Source organism: Giraffa tippelskirchi, chromosome 10 (assembly GCF_054371585.1).
Source record: "Giraffa tippelskirchi isolate mGirTip1 chromosome 10, T2T-mGirTip1v1.2.pri, whole genome shotgun sequence".
In the NCBI taxonomy this organism is placed as follows: domain Eukaryota; kingdom Metazoa; phylum Chordata; class Mammalia; order Artiodactyla; family Giraffidae; genus Giraffa; species Giraffa tippelskirchi.
In genome coordinates this window covers 131,550,460-131,564,715 of record NC_137284.1, presented here as the reverse complement: position 1 = coordinate 131,564,715, position 14,256 = coordinate 131,550,460, and the positions used below count along the sequence as shown (strand labels likewise).

Sequence of the window (14,256 nt, the reverse complement as noted above, 5' to 3'; positions counted from 1 at the left end):
AAGGGTGGTGACACCTTGGGCTTGAAATCAGGATGGTTATACATTGTATTTTGTCCATTTTTCTCCCTTTTAATGATTAATGCTGTTGATTCTCAGTGTGATTAACTAGAATAATTAAATAGTATATTCAGTCAGAATTGTTCTCTGCTTGGCAACCAGATGAGGAGAAAAACCAATGAATCATGACCCTTGAGATCCTGTTGGTCTAGTTATCAATCTCCAGGGAGCATCTCAGGTTAACACAGTCCCTTGCCCTGAGACTAGGCAGCAATGTGACGCTGGGGGAAAGAGCTCAAAGGACAATCAGAATTCCTAGGGATGATCTGTGTTATGTGCTTAGCCTCTTCAGTCGTGTCCAACTCTGTGACCCTATGGACTGTAGCCCACCAGGCTCTTCCGTCCTTGGAATTCTCCAGGAAAAGTGATCTAACGCAAATTAATTTACTTGGCAGTTCCATGTTTTTGTGTAGGCCATGGAACCCCCTGGAAGTGCTGCAGCCCTTGCGGTCACAAAGAGTTGGACACAACTTAGCAAACGAACAACACAAGAACATGTGAGAAGAAGACACTGAAAGCATCAAGTAATTTTCCTTAATCAGAAAATCTAACCCATTATTGTACATGTTCTGATCATTTGAGATTTGATTTCCTTGGGTGTTCTTGTAGGGATATTTCTGTTTCCTTTAAGTATGGTCAATCTATTAAGGGTAGAAATATCAACCCAATGCATTTTTATTACCTTGATAAAATGATTTGTATCTGCAGACATTTAGTGAGTGCCTTATTTGTGCCAGGTGTGACAAGGGTCTCTTGGTGGCAAGAGAACAGTCACCAGAGCCAGGCTCTCTGCTTTAGGTCCCAGGTTTCCACTTAGAAGCTGTGTGACCTGGACAAATTAATTGATCTTTCTGTGCTTCTACTTTCTCCTATGTAAAATTGGGATTGTAATGGGCTTGTTGTAAGGATTAAGTGAATGAGCACTCATCAAAAACTTACTTGGAGCTGTGGCTGGCACACAGTAAGTGGGTTAATGAGAATCTCCTCAAATCTGTTAACCCTACAACAGTGCAGTTCCCACCACCCCATGATGCCTTTTCTCTGAGTAGAAGAAAACCTTCCTGATGTTCTTCTCTAACAAGCATTAACCAAGGTTATATGAGTCTGGGTAAAAATAGAATCGCAGTGATTGTAATACTCCAGCCTCCCTCAGCAGTCTGCCACTGGTCTGCAGGAAAATTGTTGTTCAGTCACTAAGTTGTGTCTGACTCTTTGTAACCACATGTACTGCAGCATGCCAGGCTTCTCTGTCCTTCACTATCTTCTAGAGTTTACTCAGATTCACGTCCATTGAGTCGGTGATGCCATCCAACCATCTCATCCTCTGTCCCCTCCTTCTCTTCCTGCCCTCAATATTTCTCAGCATCAGGGTCTTTTCCAGTGAGTGGGCTCTTTGCATCAGGTGGCCAAAGGATTGGAGCTTCAGCTTCAGCATCAGTCCTTCCCAGTGAATAGCTAGGGTTGATTTCCTTTGGGATTGAGTGGTTTGATCTCCTTGAAGTCCAAGGGACTCTCAAGAGTCTTCTCCAGCACCGTAGTTCAAAGGCATCTGTTCTTCAGCGCTCAGACTTCTTTATGGTCCAACTCTCATGTGTACATGACTACTGGAAAAACCACAGCTTTGACTATACGAATCTTTGTTGGCAAAGTGATGTCTCTGCTTTTCAATAAGCTGTCTAGGTTTGTCAGCTTTTCTTCTAAGCCTTTTTCATTCACAGTGTGAAGGAAAGTGTAATGAGATAATGAAAAGTCCTTTTTGGCTCTGCCAAGTTCTCCTTTACCAGCATAGCTGGTGAGGGGCCTAGCCTCTGCTGCCATGGCTTCAAGGTGTCACCTGGTGGAGGGTGGTGGGACAAAGAATGACCACCAGGGGCTACAGCCTCTCAGGTTGGGTCTCTCTCAGCACTGAGGTTTCACAGCACCCTGAGGCGGGAGGGAAGAACTCCCCTCCCCCACTTCTTATCAGACATGGCTCTGAACCCCCAGATTCTTAGAGAATTTCTAGTGAAAACAGCAGGCAGCCTCCTATTATCCTTGGTTTGGTGGGTTTTATTTTCAAATTCCATGTGATTCATCCTCCCCTCTTCCCCCTGCCTCTCCTCCCCTAGCTAGCTCTGAGGACTCCTCTGAGGCTCTGGCAGCCACTAGATGACAAATGTGAAGCACAGACACAAGTCTTTCATCTGAATGCCTCCCCTTTCACCCCCTTCGAAGACTCCTTACTCCATTTCGTGTTCATGATGGCCTTCTTTCTCCAACTCCCCTGGTCCTACATGTCCCCCTGACCTGGCTGACTCTTACCATGAGTACCTTCTGATTCATACCTGGATCCCTACTATATTTTAATATTTCTAGTTACTCTCAGCATAAAGTCCTTACTTATGGCTGAGAAAGTAAGTTAAACCATTCAAGACAAACTTTGTCCATGACTGCATATCATCTGTGCTGCTCCTTTGACATATACATGCTTGACACTTTGAGAATCTTAACATAATTTTCAGAGAAAATGAGTATAAACTCTTTGCAAGGGAAGGACAAGTAAATAAATAAAAAGCAACGTTCTCTGTGCATGATTCATTAACCAGAAAAAGTGTACTTTTTCTTGCTAAGCAATGTAGTCATTGATTTTTTTTTTTTCCGAAGTGCTATGTCAAGAGTACATTAGGTCTGTGGGGTAACCTGTCATCAAGTTGCATTTGATGAACTCTGTCCCTCTTTCCTTTCCTTCTAATCAACTCATTTGTTAAAACTAAATTAACATTATTGGGAGTATTTTTCCAAGTATAATAACATAATTTCATTTTTTTGCTACTTTAAATGCACATTTAACCATTCAATCAACTGCTGATTAAACCCAAAGTCTATTATTTTAATTGTTGCTTACAATGAAAGCAAAACTTTCTTTCAGAGAACTTAGGACTTTAGAGGTATAAAATTTAAGTAGAGGCTACTTTGATATGGATTGAAATCATTGTATTGTAACTTTCAGGCTGCCAAACTGTGAACTCTATACTTCTAAACACATAGTAACAGAACAACTAAAGAGTTCAAGCAAACAAAAAGTCAATTTTGCTTTATAAAAACACAATAAATCTACACAATGGTGGAACTAATAAACAATAAATTATTAACTGATTTTTTTTTCATTTCCCTGCTGAATTTTGAGTTGTTTCTGTAGACCGGCCTTAACCCTTAGCTTAATTCAACCTTAATTCAAAAATGTAGCTTCAAAGATGAGAGCCCCTAAGTGGCTTTACCATGTAATGTTCAAAAAGGAGGGGAAGAGCTTTTCTTTGCAGAGCTTGCTTCTGTTCCAGGCATTCTACCAACTGCTTTATCCAAGTTATCTTATTTAACATTCATTACAAACCAAGGAGACAATCATAAATGTTCTAGAATTCTCATTTTACATTTGCAGAAATTGATGTTCAAAGACTTGTGACCCAGCAAAGGCCACAGGGATGATGTTGAAATGGGATGTGAACTCAGGTTCTGTCAGAACTCAGAATTCATGCTTTAACAGTAGTTTTGTTTTACCCTTTTCTATATTTTGTATTTTTGAAGATTTGCCTTCTATTTTAAATAGTCACAAAATTTGTGGCTTGATACTCATTTATCAACAACTCAGGCATAACTCCTTACCATAATGCTTTAGAGAAAAGGCATATATTAGCCATTTCCTTAATTGACCACAGGCAACTCAACGTCTTGAAGGTAGACAAGCGCAGTAATTCTAAACCCTGGGAATGGACCTAGGAGAACTGGAGTAAGAGTCTCATGTATGTCATCTGCTGAATGTCCCAGAGTCCCAGCTCTAAAAGCTGGTGCAATCAACTTGTCAGGATATGATTCCCCTTCCCTTTACACTGGATGTTTACCATGAGTCATGGCATTAAGTTGGCATCTTAAAATTTTTAGATGGAAGAGATTTTGCAACTGTGTATTTCCGTGTTTTCATGGAAATAATATTTTATAGCAAAAGAAAATATGCATCACCCCAGAAACCTATGGGTCTAAGTCAGACAGAAATTCAAATTGAGTCCTTATGAATTAGGTATTGTAATTGGTCAAATTTTGAAGATTAGAAGTGGAGATAGAAACAAGTCAATAGCTTACCAATATGTGGCTAAACAGATGTCCAACCAACATCTGTCTGACTCCAGAGCCATGATCTCAACCACAGCTAAATATGTGTGTCCTTATGTCTTCCAAGGGGAATAAGTATATTCCTGTTACATTGGTATAAATGTCACTTTACTGAAGGAATTTTATCTTCTTATTGCTTTACACTGAAACATCAGAAATACTGTCTTGTTAATCATCACATGAGTGTAAAGGTAGTCCCAGTGCTTTCCCAATTAGTAGTTGTGTGCTATGTGCTCAGCTGCTCAGTTGTGTCTGACTCCTTGCAAGCCCCTGGATTGTAGCCCTCCAGGCTCCTCTATCCACGGGATTTTGTAGGCAAAAATATTGGGACAGGTTGCCATTTCTTCCTCCAGGGAATATTCCTGACCCAGGGATCGAACCCATGTCTCTTGCATTCCTGCATTGGTAGGCAGTTTCTTTACCACTGAGCCACCTGGGAAGCTCCCAGTTAGTAGTTAGTGGTCAGTAAAAGAAGCCTGTAATGTAATTGATGTTTATGTAAATGAGTAAAATTAATCATTGAAACTGAAGTTTTCTCTCTTTGGAGAGGAACTATCTTAAATATTTCCAGATAAAAACTTGTTAAAATTGGCCTAAGCTACATGACTTAATTCCAGTGATATTCTCCGTGCAACATTATTCTTTTACGACTATTTTTAACAGCTTGTTAATTTTATTATTCTCAGAACTCTGTGCTATTTCTTTGCTTATTTTTCTAGTTCTTGGCTCTTCTTTGTATTTCTTGTGATGGAACAACATGATAAAAAGAAGGCCAGGATTGTCTGATGAGTTGTAAGAGAAGAAAATTGAACAATAATATTTTCTGTTTGTCGAGTGCATCTCTTACTGGTATGTCAGGCCGTCTGGTTTATGTGTTCGTTATGGACCCCCCTTTTATTCAGGAAGACAGTCCCACAGATATTGAGCAGCATTTCCTAGTTGATTGGTTGTAAATCCAAGACCAGATTTCAGGTTTCTGTCAGATACTTCAGGATTTCTGGGGAAAATGTTTTATGCCAAGAGAAAGTTGAAGAGAGGAGAGGGAGAGTCAGCTGAACAGAGCCTTAATACGCTGTACCAATCCCAGTCAGCAATGGAAGAAACACGGCTGAGAGGGCTGCCTCTGTGTCTGAGGCCGTCATGGGCTGCTTCTGTTTCCTCCACAGTCTGTGCCTCTGATGCATCGTGAACCTCAAAGTTATAATAGAAATTTTGATAAGTAAAAGAAATAATACATAATGAGAGACTTAGGTGCTCCATTTAGAAAAACTGAACAGATGGGAGCAGTATAGCACTTGTAAAGAAATGTAAACCTTTAAGGGATAAAGGCTCTGATGGAAGAGGGGAAGTGGTAGGTTGAGAAGCCTGACAAAAGAAAGGAAAAGGAGTGGGAGAGAATTTTAGAAGACCACAAGTGAGAGAAGAGGGAGGAGAGGAACTCTGAGAAAACATAAGGAACTTCTAAAAGGGCAAATGAAACTGGATATTGTTTTCAATGTTGGTCTAAAATATTGTAGGGATTTAAAATAAAGGGGTGTGTGCATGCTGTCATTTCAGTCTCCTCCGACTCTTTGCAACCCCACCAGACTTCTCTGTCCATGGAATGCTCCAGGCAAGACTACTAGAGTGGGTTGCCATGCCCTCCTCCAGGGGATCTTCTGGACACAGGGATGGAACTCACATCTCTTATGTCTCCTGCATTGGCAAGCAGGTTCTTTACCACTAGTGCCACCTGGGAAGCCCAAGATAAAGGGGTAAATGCTATAAATGACAAGAAAGTGAACATTTTAGATACAAAGGAGCATCAGAATGATGGAGGACAAGGAAAAAAGAAAACATAGAATCAAGCTAATAGTAATGTGGTAGGAGATGAACAAAACCAGGAAATCCAATATTTCATGAATATTTGATGAGAACTTTCAAGGCCCAGAATATGGTGCTCAGTGAATGGTGGCATCTTACACAGTTTAAGTTAATGTTTCTGCTTTCAAATAGCTTGCAAGGTTGCTGAAAAGTTAATGTATGCCATGGTCAGCATTCATCACAAAATAAGGTTGTATATAAATCCATGCCAGTGATGGAAACAAATCATTTATGTTATCGGTGTGTAGTTAAAGGGTGAATTTATCTAGGGAAGCAACATTCGCCACCCTCTCCATTCCCCTACCTTGCACAGTCCCACTTGCCTACAACGTGCTGCTCCTTCTATGTTCTTTATCTCAGAAAATCGGCTACCCCTTAACAAGGTCTGCAATGTATGTGTCACATCAGATCCCTCAGCTCTTCCTAAGCCCACATCACTCAGTCTATGTTGCTTTACCTCCTGAATCCACTTGCCTCCCATCTGAATCTTTATTTCCGTTCCTGCTGGCACTATTCTCCTCTAGGCTGTCTTCACCTCTCTTTCATAGACCATTTCACACTGTTTCCCCCCAAAGTCTCCTGCCAGAGGACTATTTTTAAAATGTCAGCCTCATCCTATTGCATTTACCACTGGTCCTAATTCTTCCATGGGCTTCCCAGGTGGCTCAGTGGGTAAAAACACAGGCAGATGCGGGTTTGAGCCCTGGGTTGGGAAGATCCCCTGGAGGGACACATGGAAACCCACTCCAATATTCTTGCCTGGAGAATCCCATGGAGAGAGGAGCCCGGTGGGATACAGTCCATAGGGTCACAAAGAGTCAGACACAACTGACGAGACTGAAGACGCACCGGTACTGCTTCTTCTATGGCTCCCTTTTGCTGACAGGGGGAAATATCTAACAGAACTTGTAGATATGATGGATCTTGGGATTTTGCCATTTCTTTGTCCTAATAGCCTTCCCCAAAGCCCCCAGTATCTAACTCCTTCATTCACACTTCACTATCTATGCCCCTAGAGTACCCATGACTATTCTTGCCTTTCTGTCTTTCCTGTGCTGTGTCCTCTTCCTGGAGTGCCCACTCCTCTCACCCTGTGCTTGCTAGGAAAGGCAGCTCAGGCTGTGATACAAACAGAAGCATTCTCCACGCTCTCATTGCATGGTCGTGGAGACATCAGCCTCCACTGTAGTGTGTATTCCATTTTGCTTTTATCTTCACTTCCCCCTCTACATTGCAGATACCTCAAGAACACAGAACACACTGTTTACTTGTTTCCTCTGGCCCAAGCACAATGCCTGACCTACAGTAGATGGTTGATAACTGTGCTGAATGAATGGATTAAAGATCTCTCATGACAGAAGGATGTGGATACCTGAGCTAGATCGTGCAGGAAGCAGAGGATACAGGAGAAAGGAGATGATCAAAGGAAGGAATTTCAAATAGAGTGTAAGAGCCACTAAGGGTCAGAACAAGAATGTAGGTAGGTGTATCAGGGGAATGGGGATGTGTCTCTTCCATGAAGCTCTTTTCTTCCTGATACATTTTTATACTCTGTTTCATAATGATAATGTAAGTGAATGTCTACTATCAGCCTCCAACAACCATTAGAGTAGTCAATATTATCCCCATTTTACAGATGAGCAAGCAGATACTCAAAGAGGTTAAGCAATTTGCCCAAAATCACACAGTCTCTAAGGGGAGTGAGGATTTACAGACAAGCTGTCTGACTCCCAAACCCATTGACGCTATTGCTTCCTTACTGGGATTTACATCAGATTTTTAAAAGCTTGTGCACTGCTGTTCTTGCTTTTGTAATCACTAGAACACATATTGAGATGAGGTTTCCCACAGCCTGGATGGCAGAGCAACCATGACACAGGGTAAACAGATCATGTGAGCAAGAAATAAACATTGGTTGTTTCAAGCTGCTGAGGTTTAACCTAGGCTGTCCCAACTTATCTAGCATATTCTGAAAAACTCCCTAACTGGTTCTGTCACACTGCCCCCTGGTCCATGCCCTCATCTGTAAATTGAATAAGACTCTTACAAGAGTTTTGAACATTGTCTGTGAATTGGCTGCCCCAGGGTCACCTGAGGTACTTGTGGGTGCGAAGTCCAGGATGCTGCACGGTTAAGATGCATTGTGACTCTGAAGCAGTTAACCCATGGCCAGCGTTTTTAATCACACCCTAGCGTGACGTCAGGTTGGAGAACAAGGTGATCTCTGGCTGTTTCCAGTTCCACTGTGTGCGTGAGATGTGAACACAGAACATCTCCATTGCTAATTGGTTTCGGAAGTTAAATGAAAAGGAAATAAAAATTCCCTTGTAACTGACATAGTGGAGCCACTAATTGCCTTCCCTTGCTACCCACTTTGGGCTGAAAACGAATAAGAAATGCTAATTATTTTTCCTTAACTTTGTAGTTGAGCTTCTTACTCTCCATCTTCTAATCTGAGGCCAGTTGGAGTCACTTTAAGGTTTTCAGTTAATATGGATTGAGTCTTGAGAAATTCCTGCCACAGTAGGGATAGGTGTGTCACGAACCATGCAAAGCCCTTTACGTGCTCTGTCATATAATAATAGTGTTTTTCTTGTAGCACACAGATTCATAATGCGTGATTTTTCTCCCATCTTAATTGCTGTGCGTTCTTTTTGAAAATCAATTGCAGTGACTGAGGCTTGTGATCGGTCCTACTTTTCTCAAGCTGTGCTGAGAGACCATACCCACATATGTACTAATTCATCAGCCAAATTACTCTGTAATATCAGTCAGTGTGTCATTAAAAAGGAGAAGAGGTGAAAAACTGTATTTTAGAGGCTAATTTATATTTCAATTCTATCCGGAACTATAATTTAAAAGAGAACCAAGGTGATTTTTAAATATAATCCACCACACTTCTCAAGATAATTTGACACTCAGAACTTTAGTCAGAGGGGAGTCATTATCCACATTGCCTCGTCATAGCAGTATTTGCCTTTTCTGCCTCTGTAGCAAGTTCCTGGCTGCACTTACTTGGGGTGGTTAAAACTAGATATGACGATGATATTGTGAAATGGGGAAGTGAAGTGACCCAGGCAGGTAAAAGGTTTAGTTCCAATTCAAGCTCCTTAGTAAAAGAGATGAAAACCTCAGGAGAACTATAAAGATGATTTACCCACCATGATGGGCATCAAAATATCCAGTGCCAGGCAAGTAGAAAAGAAAATAGAAAAGAGAACAAGGCAAAGAAAAGAGATTCCTAGACTAAACAATTTATGCCTAGTAGAATATAGGGATCTTCCATCTAGGGGTCAAGGTTTGTTGTTTAGTCACTCAATAGTGTCCGACTCTTTGTGACCCCTTGGACTGTAGCCTGGCAGGCTCCTCTGTCCATGGGATTTCCCAGGCAAGTATACTGGAGTGGGTTACCATTTCCTTCTCCAGAGGATCTTCCCAACCTCGGGATCGAACCCTCATCTCCTGCATTGACAGTTGGGTTATTTACCATTGAGCCACTGAAAAAGGTCAGGGATCAGATATCTGAATAAAAACAGTGGTAGAAAAGACACTGAGGGAAAAAAGCTTCAATCATTTAATAAATATTACTGGGCACTTACTATATGACAGCCATTGTTTTAAGTGCTTGGAACAGGGTAGTAAATGAAATAAGACATGCTCTCATGAATATACTTGGGTTGAACTCTACTACATATTAGCAATGTGATTGTTGATCCTTAGCTCAACATGGAATTAAAATACCTACTTTATAGAATTTGAGGAAGGACTACATAAAACAAGTATTATACCTGGTATGTCACAGGCATTCATAAATGTTATTGTCCCCTCCTCTTACTCAATCAAGTCAGAAGAACAGATTTGTCTCTTTACTTGGCAAATATCTTCACCTTTGAAATAAGGTTTCCTATCTATAAAGCCTATGATCAGCAGTCTGGATGAAATTTGTACAATGAAGTCCCCTCCACCCTATTCTCCACCATAAACACAACGTGGATAAACATTTCTGTAAACCAAAAATGGGTCAGAAAAGCAAGCAAGCAGAGCAAACGTGAGAACCTGTGGTCTAAAGTGCTCCCACATCATTCTGGGGTCAGAATTAATTTCAGTGCCACAAACTAAGTGCTAGAGAGTGATTTTCTTGGCAGCTATGAATGACCAAACAAAAAAGCTAGGCTGACCGCTGTCTGTGGAAGCATTCAGAGGAAGCAGTTTCTGCCCAGCCCCCAACCAGGACTGACCCAAGCTTCTTGATCCAGTGAGATGGCTGGATTTGCATTGTTCTGGCGGGACTGACCCTCAGGCGGACAAGATAGAGCACATACTGGACTGCAAGCTGGGGACTGGCTGCAGGCAACTGTAAAACTTTTAGATGGTGAATAATGAGTACAGAAGGAAACAACACAGAATCAAAACAACTGCCACGCAGGGTAAATGTGACAACAAAATTTCAAAACGCAGTGAGACAATCAAGAAGGTCTGACAATGAAGCCAACACAGAGATGGAAACACTCCAAATAGGGTAAAAGTAATAGGGAAATCAGTGGATGAGAAATGGGGGAAGGGATCCATAATAAGTAACAAATTATTTTTCAAATAGAAATATGCCAATTACACCAACAGATCGAATAATCTAGAAATGGATAAGTTTCCAGAAACATACACCCCATGAAGACGGAGTCATAAACAGAAAATCCTGAACAGACCAATAAAGAGTGTGAAGTGCTTGAATCATAACTGAAAACTTCCTAACAAAGAAAAGCCCAGGCTCAGAGCTTCACTGGTAAATTCTACCAAATATTTTTTGAAAGAATTAATGCCAATCCTTTCCAAACTCTTCCAAAAAATTAAAGAGGAGTGAACGCTTTCAAACTGATTTTATGAGGTCAACGTCCTGATACCAGAGTCAGGTAAAGAGTTAATACAATGAAAGAAAATCACAGGTTCATGTCCCTATAAACATGCACATAAAAATCTTCAACAAATACTAGCTGACCAAACTCATTAGCACATTAAAAGGATCATACAACATGACCAAGTGGGATTTATCCCTGGGATACCAGGATGATTCAATACACACAAATCAGTTATTGTGATGTATCACATTACTGAATGAAGGATTTTTTTAAAAAATTACATGATCATCTCCAGCTGCATGCAATAAATTCTGGTAAATTCTCTTTTCATTTTTAATCTGTTACAAATATTTTCTAATTTTCCTGGCTTCTTAGATACACCCATCATTTAAAGTAGACATTTACTTTCCAAACACATGGGGTTTTTAAAGTAAAAATAATTATCACATGATCATCCCAATAGATGCAGACAAATCATTAATAAAATTCAACATCCTTTCATGATTAAAAAAAAAACTCTCAACAAATTAAGTGTGCAAGGAATGAACCTCGGCATAATAAGGGATGTATATAACAAGCCCACATGTAACACCATCCTCAATGCTGAAAAACTGAACGCTTTTCCATAAGATTAGAAGTAAGACAAGGATGCCCACTCTTACCACTTCTATTTAATACAGTACTGGAAGTCCTAACTAGAGCAATTAGGCAAGAAAGAAAATAAAAGTCATCAAATTGGAAAGACATAAATAAACTGTAATACACTACAAAACTACTTTAGTAAAGTTGCAGGATACAACATCAATGTTAAAATCAGTTGTTTTCTACATATTAAGAACTATCACAAAAAAAAGTAAAGAAAACCATCCCATTTAAAATAGCATCAAAACTAATAAAATACTTAGTAGTAAACTTAACCAAGGAGTTTAAACTTCTACACTGAAAACTATAAAACACTGATGAAAGAAATGAATGGAGCCACACATAAATAGAAAGACATCTCATTTCATGGATTAGAAGATATAATATTGCTAAAATATGTCCATCTACCCAAAACAATCTACAAATTCAGTGCTATCCACATTAAAATTGCAAAGACTTTTTTTTTTTACAGAAATAGACAAAACACCCTTAAAATTCATATGTAATGGACATGGAACAACAGACTGGTTCCAAATAGGAAAAGGAGTACATCAAGGCTGTATATTGTCACCTTGCTTATTTAACTTATATGCAGAGTACATCATGAGAAATGCTAGGCTGGATGAAACACAAGTTGGAATCAAGATTGTCGGGAGAAATATCAATAACCTCAGATATGCGGATGACACCACCCTTATGGCAGAAAGTGAAGAGGAACTAAAAAGCCTCTTGATGAAAGTAAAAGAGGAGAGTGAAAAAGTTGGCTTAAAGCTCACATTCAGAAAACTAAGATCATGGCATCTGGTCTCATCACTTCATGGGAAATAGATGGGGAAACAGTGGAAACAGTGTCAGACTTTATTTTTTTGGGCTCCAAAATCACTGCTGATGGTAATTGCAGCCATGAAATTAAAAGACGCTTTCTCCTTGGAAGAAAAGTTATGGCCAACCTAGATAGCGTATTGAAAAGCAAAGACATTACTTTGTCAACAAAGATCTGTCTAGTCAAGGCTATGGTTTTTCCAGTAGTCATTTATGGATGTGAGAGTTGGACAGTGAAGAAAGCTGAGCAGCAAAGAGTTGATGCTTTTGAGCTGTGGTGTTGGAGAAGACTCTTGAGAGTCCCTTGGACTGCAAGGAGATCCAACCAGTCCATCCTAAAGGAGATCAGTCCTGGGTGTTCATTGGAAGGACTGATGTTGAAGCTGAAACTCCAATACTTTGGCCACCTCATGCGAAGAGTTGACTCATTTGAAAAGAACCGGATGCTGGGAAGGATTGAGGGCAGGAGGAGAAGGGGACAACAGAGGATGAGATGGCTGGATGGCATCGCCGACTCGATGGACATGAGTTTGGGTAGACTGCGGGAGTTGGTGATGGACAAGGAGGCCTGGCGTGCTGCGATTCATGGGGTCGCAAATAGTCGGACACAACAGAGCGACTGAACTGAACTGAACTGAACCACAAAATCTTGAATAACCAAAGGTATCTGAGCAAAGAGAATAAAGCTTGCGGCATCCACACTTCCTGATTTCAAAACACATGACAACACTACAGTAAATAAGCTGTATCATACTGTCTATTAGGATGGCTTTTATTTATTTATTTTTTTAAATAAGTGTTGGTGACGATGTGGAGAAATTGGTACCTTTGTATACTGCAAATGAAAATGTAAAATGATGCTATCACTATGGAAAACAGTGTGGAGGCTTCTCAAAAAATTAAAAATAGTTACCATATGTATGATCCAACAATCTCACTTATAGATATATAGCCAAAAGAACTGAAATCAGGATATTGAAGAAGTGTTTGTACTTCCGTGTTCATTGCAGCATTATTCACAATATCCAAAGCATGGGAATAACGTAAATGTCCATGGGCTGATGAATGGATAAATAAAATGTGGTATGTGTAGACAACAGAATATTACTCCGTCCTAAAGAAAAAGAGGTAATCCTGTCATCTGCAGCTACATGGATGAACTGGGAGGACAGTATTCTGAGAAATAAACCAGTGATGGAAAAAATACTGCATGATTCCACTTTTATGAGGCATATGAAATAGACAAGCTCATAAAAATAGAGGGTAGAATGGTGGTTGCACAAAGTTGAATGGAGGGGGAAAAGGGGAGTTGTTCAAAGGGGAAAGTTTCAGTTATGCAAGATGAGTAAGTTCTAGAAATCTGCTGAACAACACGGTATCCTTAGTTAATATTGTACTGTACACTTAGAATTTTTAAGAATGTAGATCTCATTTTATATGTCTTTAACACACACACAGAAACAAACAAAACCCAAAATGGGGCCTGAGGAAACTTTTGGACATGATGGATATTTTCATCACCTTGATTGTGGTGATAGTTGCACAAGTATATACATATGTCCCAAGCTCAACAAATGGTATACAATATACATGTGCAGTATTTTGTGTATCAATTAATCCTCACTTTTTTATTTAAATTAATTTATTTTCTATTTTTTAACTTTACCATATCCTCATTTTTAAAAGAAATATAAAGGAAGAACAGGCGAATATAAAAAAAATGGCTAGTTAGAAATCTTGGAAATGAAAAAGTCATCTCTGAAATTAAAAATAATTCAAAATTTAAAAACTTAAGATGAAACTATAAACTTTAAACGAGTACACGTGAATACATACTCAGTGAACTAAGAAAGAATACTAGGAATTCACCTAA

General features: G+C 39.8%; 2 protein-coding genes across 3 annotated transcripts in view; both read left to right on the top strand.

Moving 5' to 3' along the window:
- The window catches only part of SLC13A1 (solute carrier family 13 member 1), an 84,309-nt gene that overhangs the window by 189 nt on the left and 69,864 nt on the right, over nt 1–14,256 (top strand). The gene's annotated exons all lie outside the window — the stretch shown is intronic.
- The window catches only part of IQUB (IQ motif and ubiquitin domain containing), a 280,882-nt gene that overhangs the window by 259,703 nt on the left and 6,923 nt on the right, over nt 1–14,256 (top strand). The window lies entirely within an intron of this gene.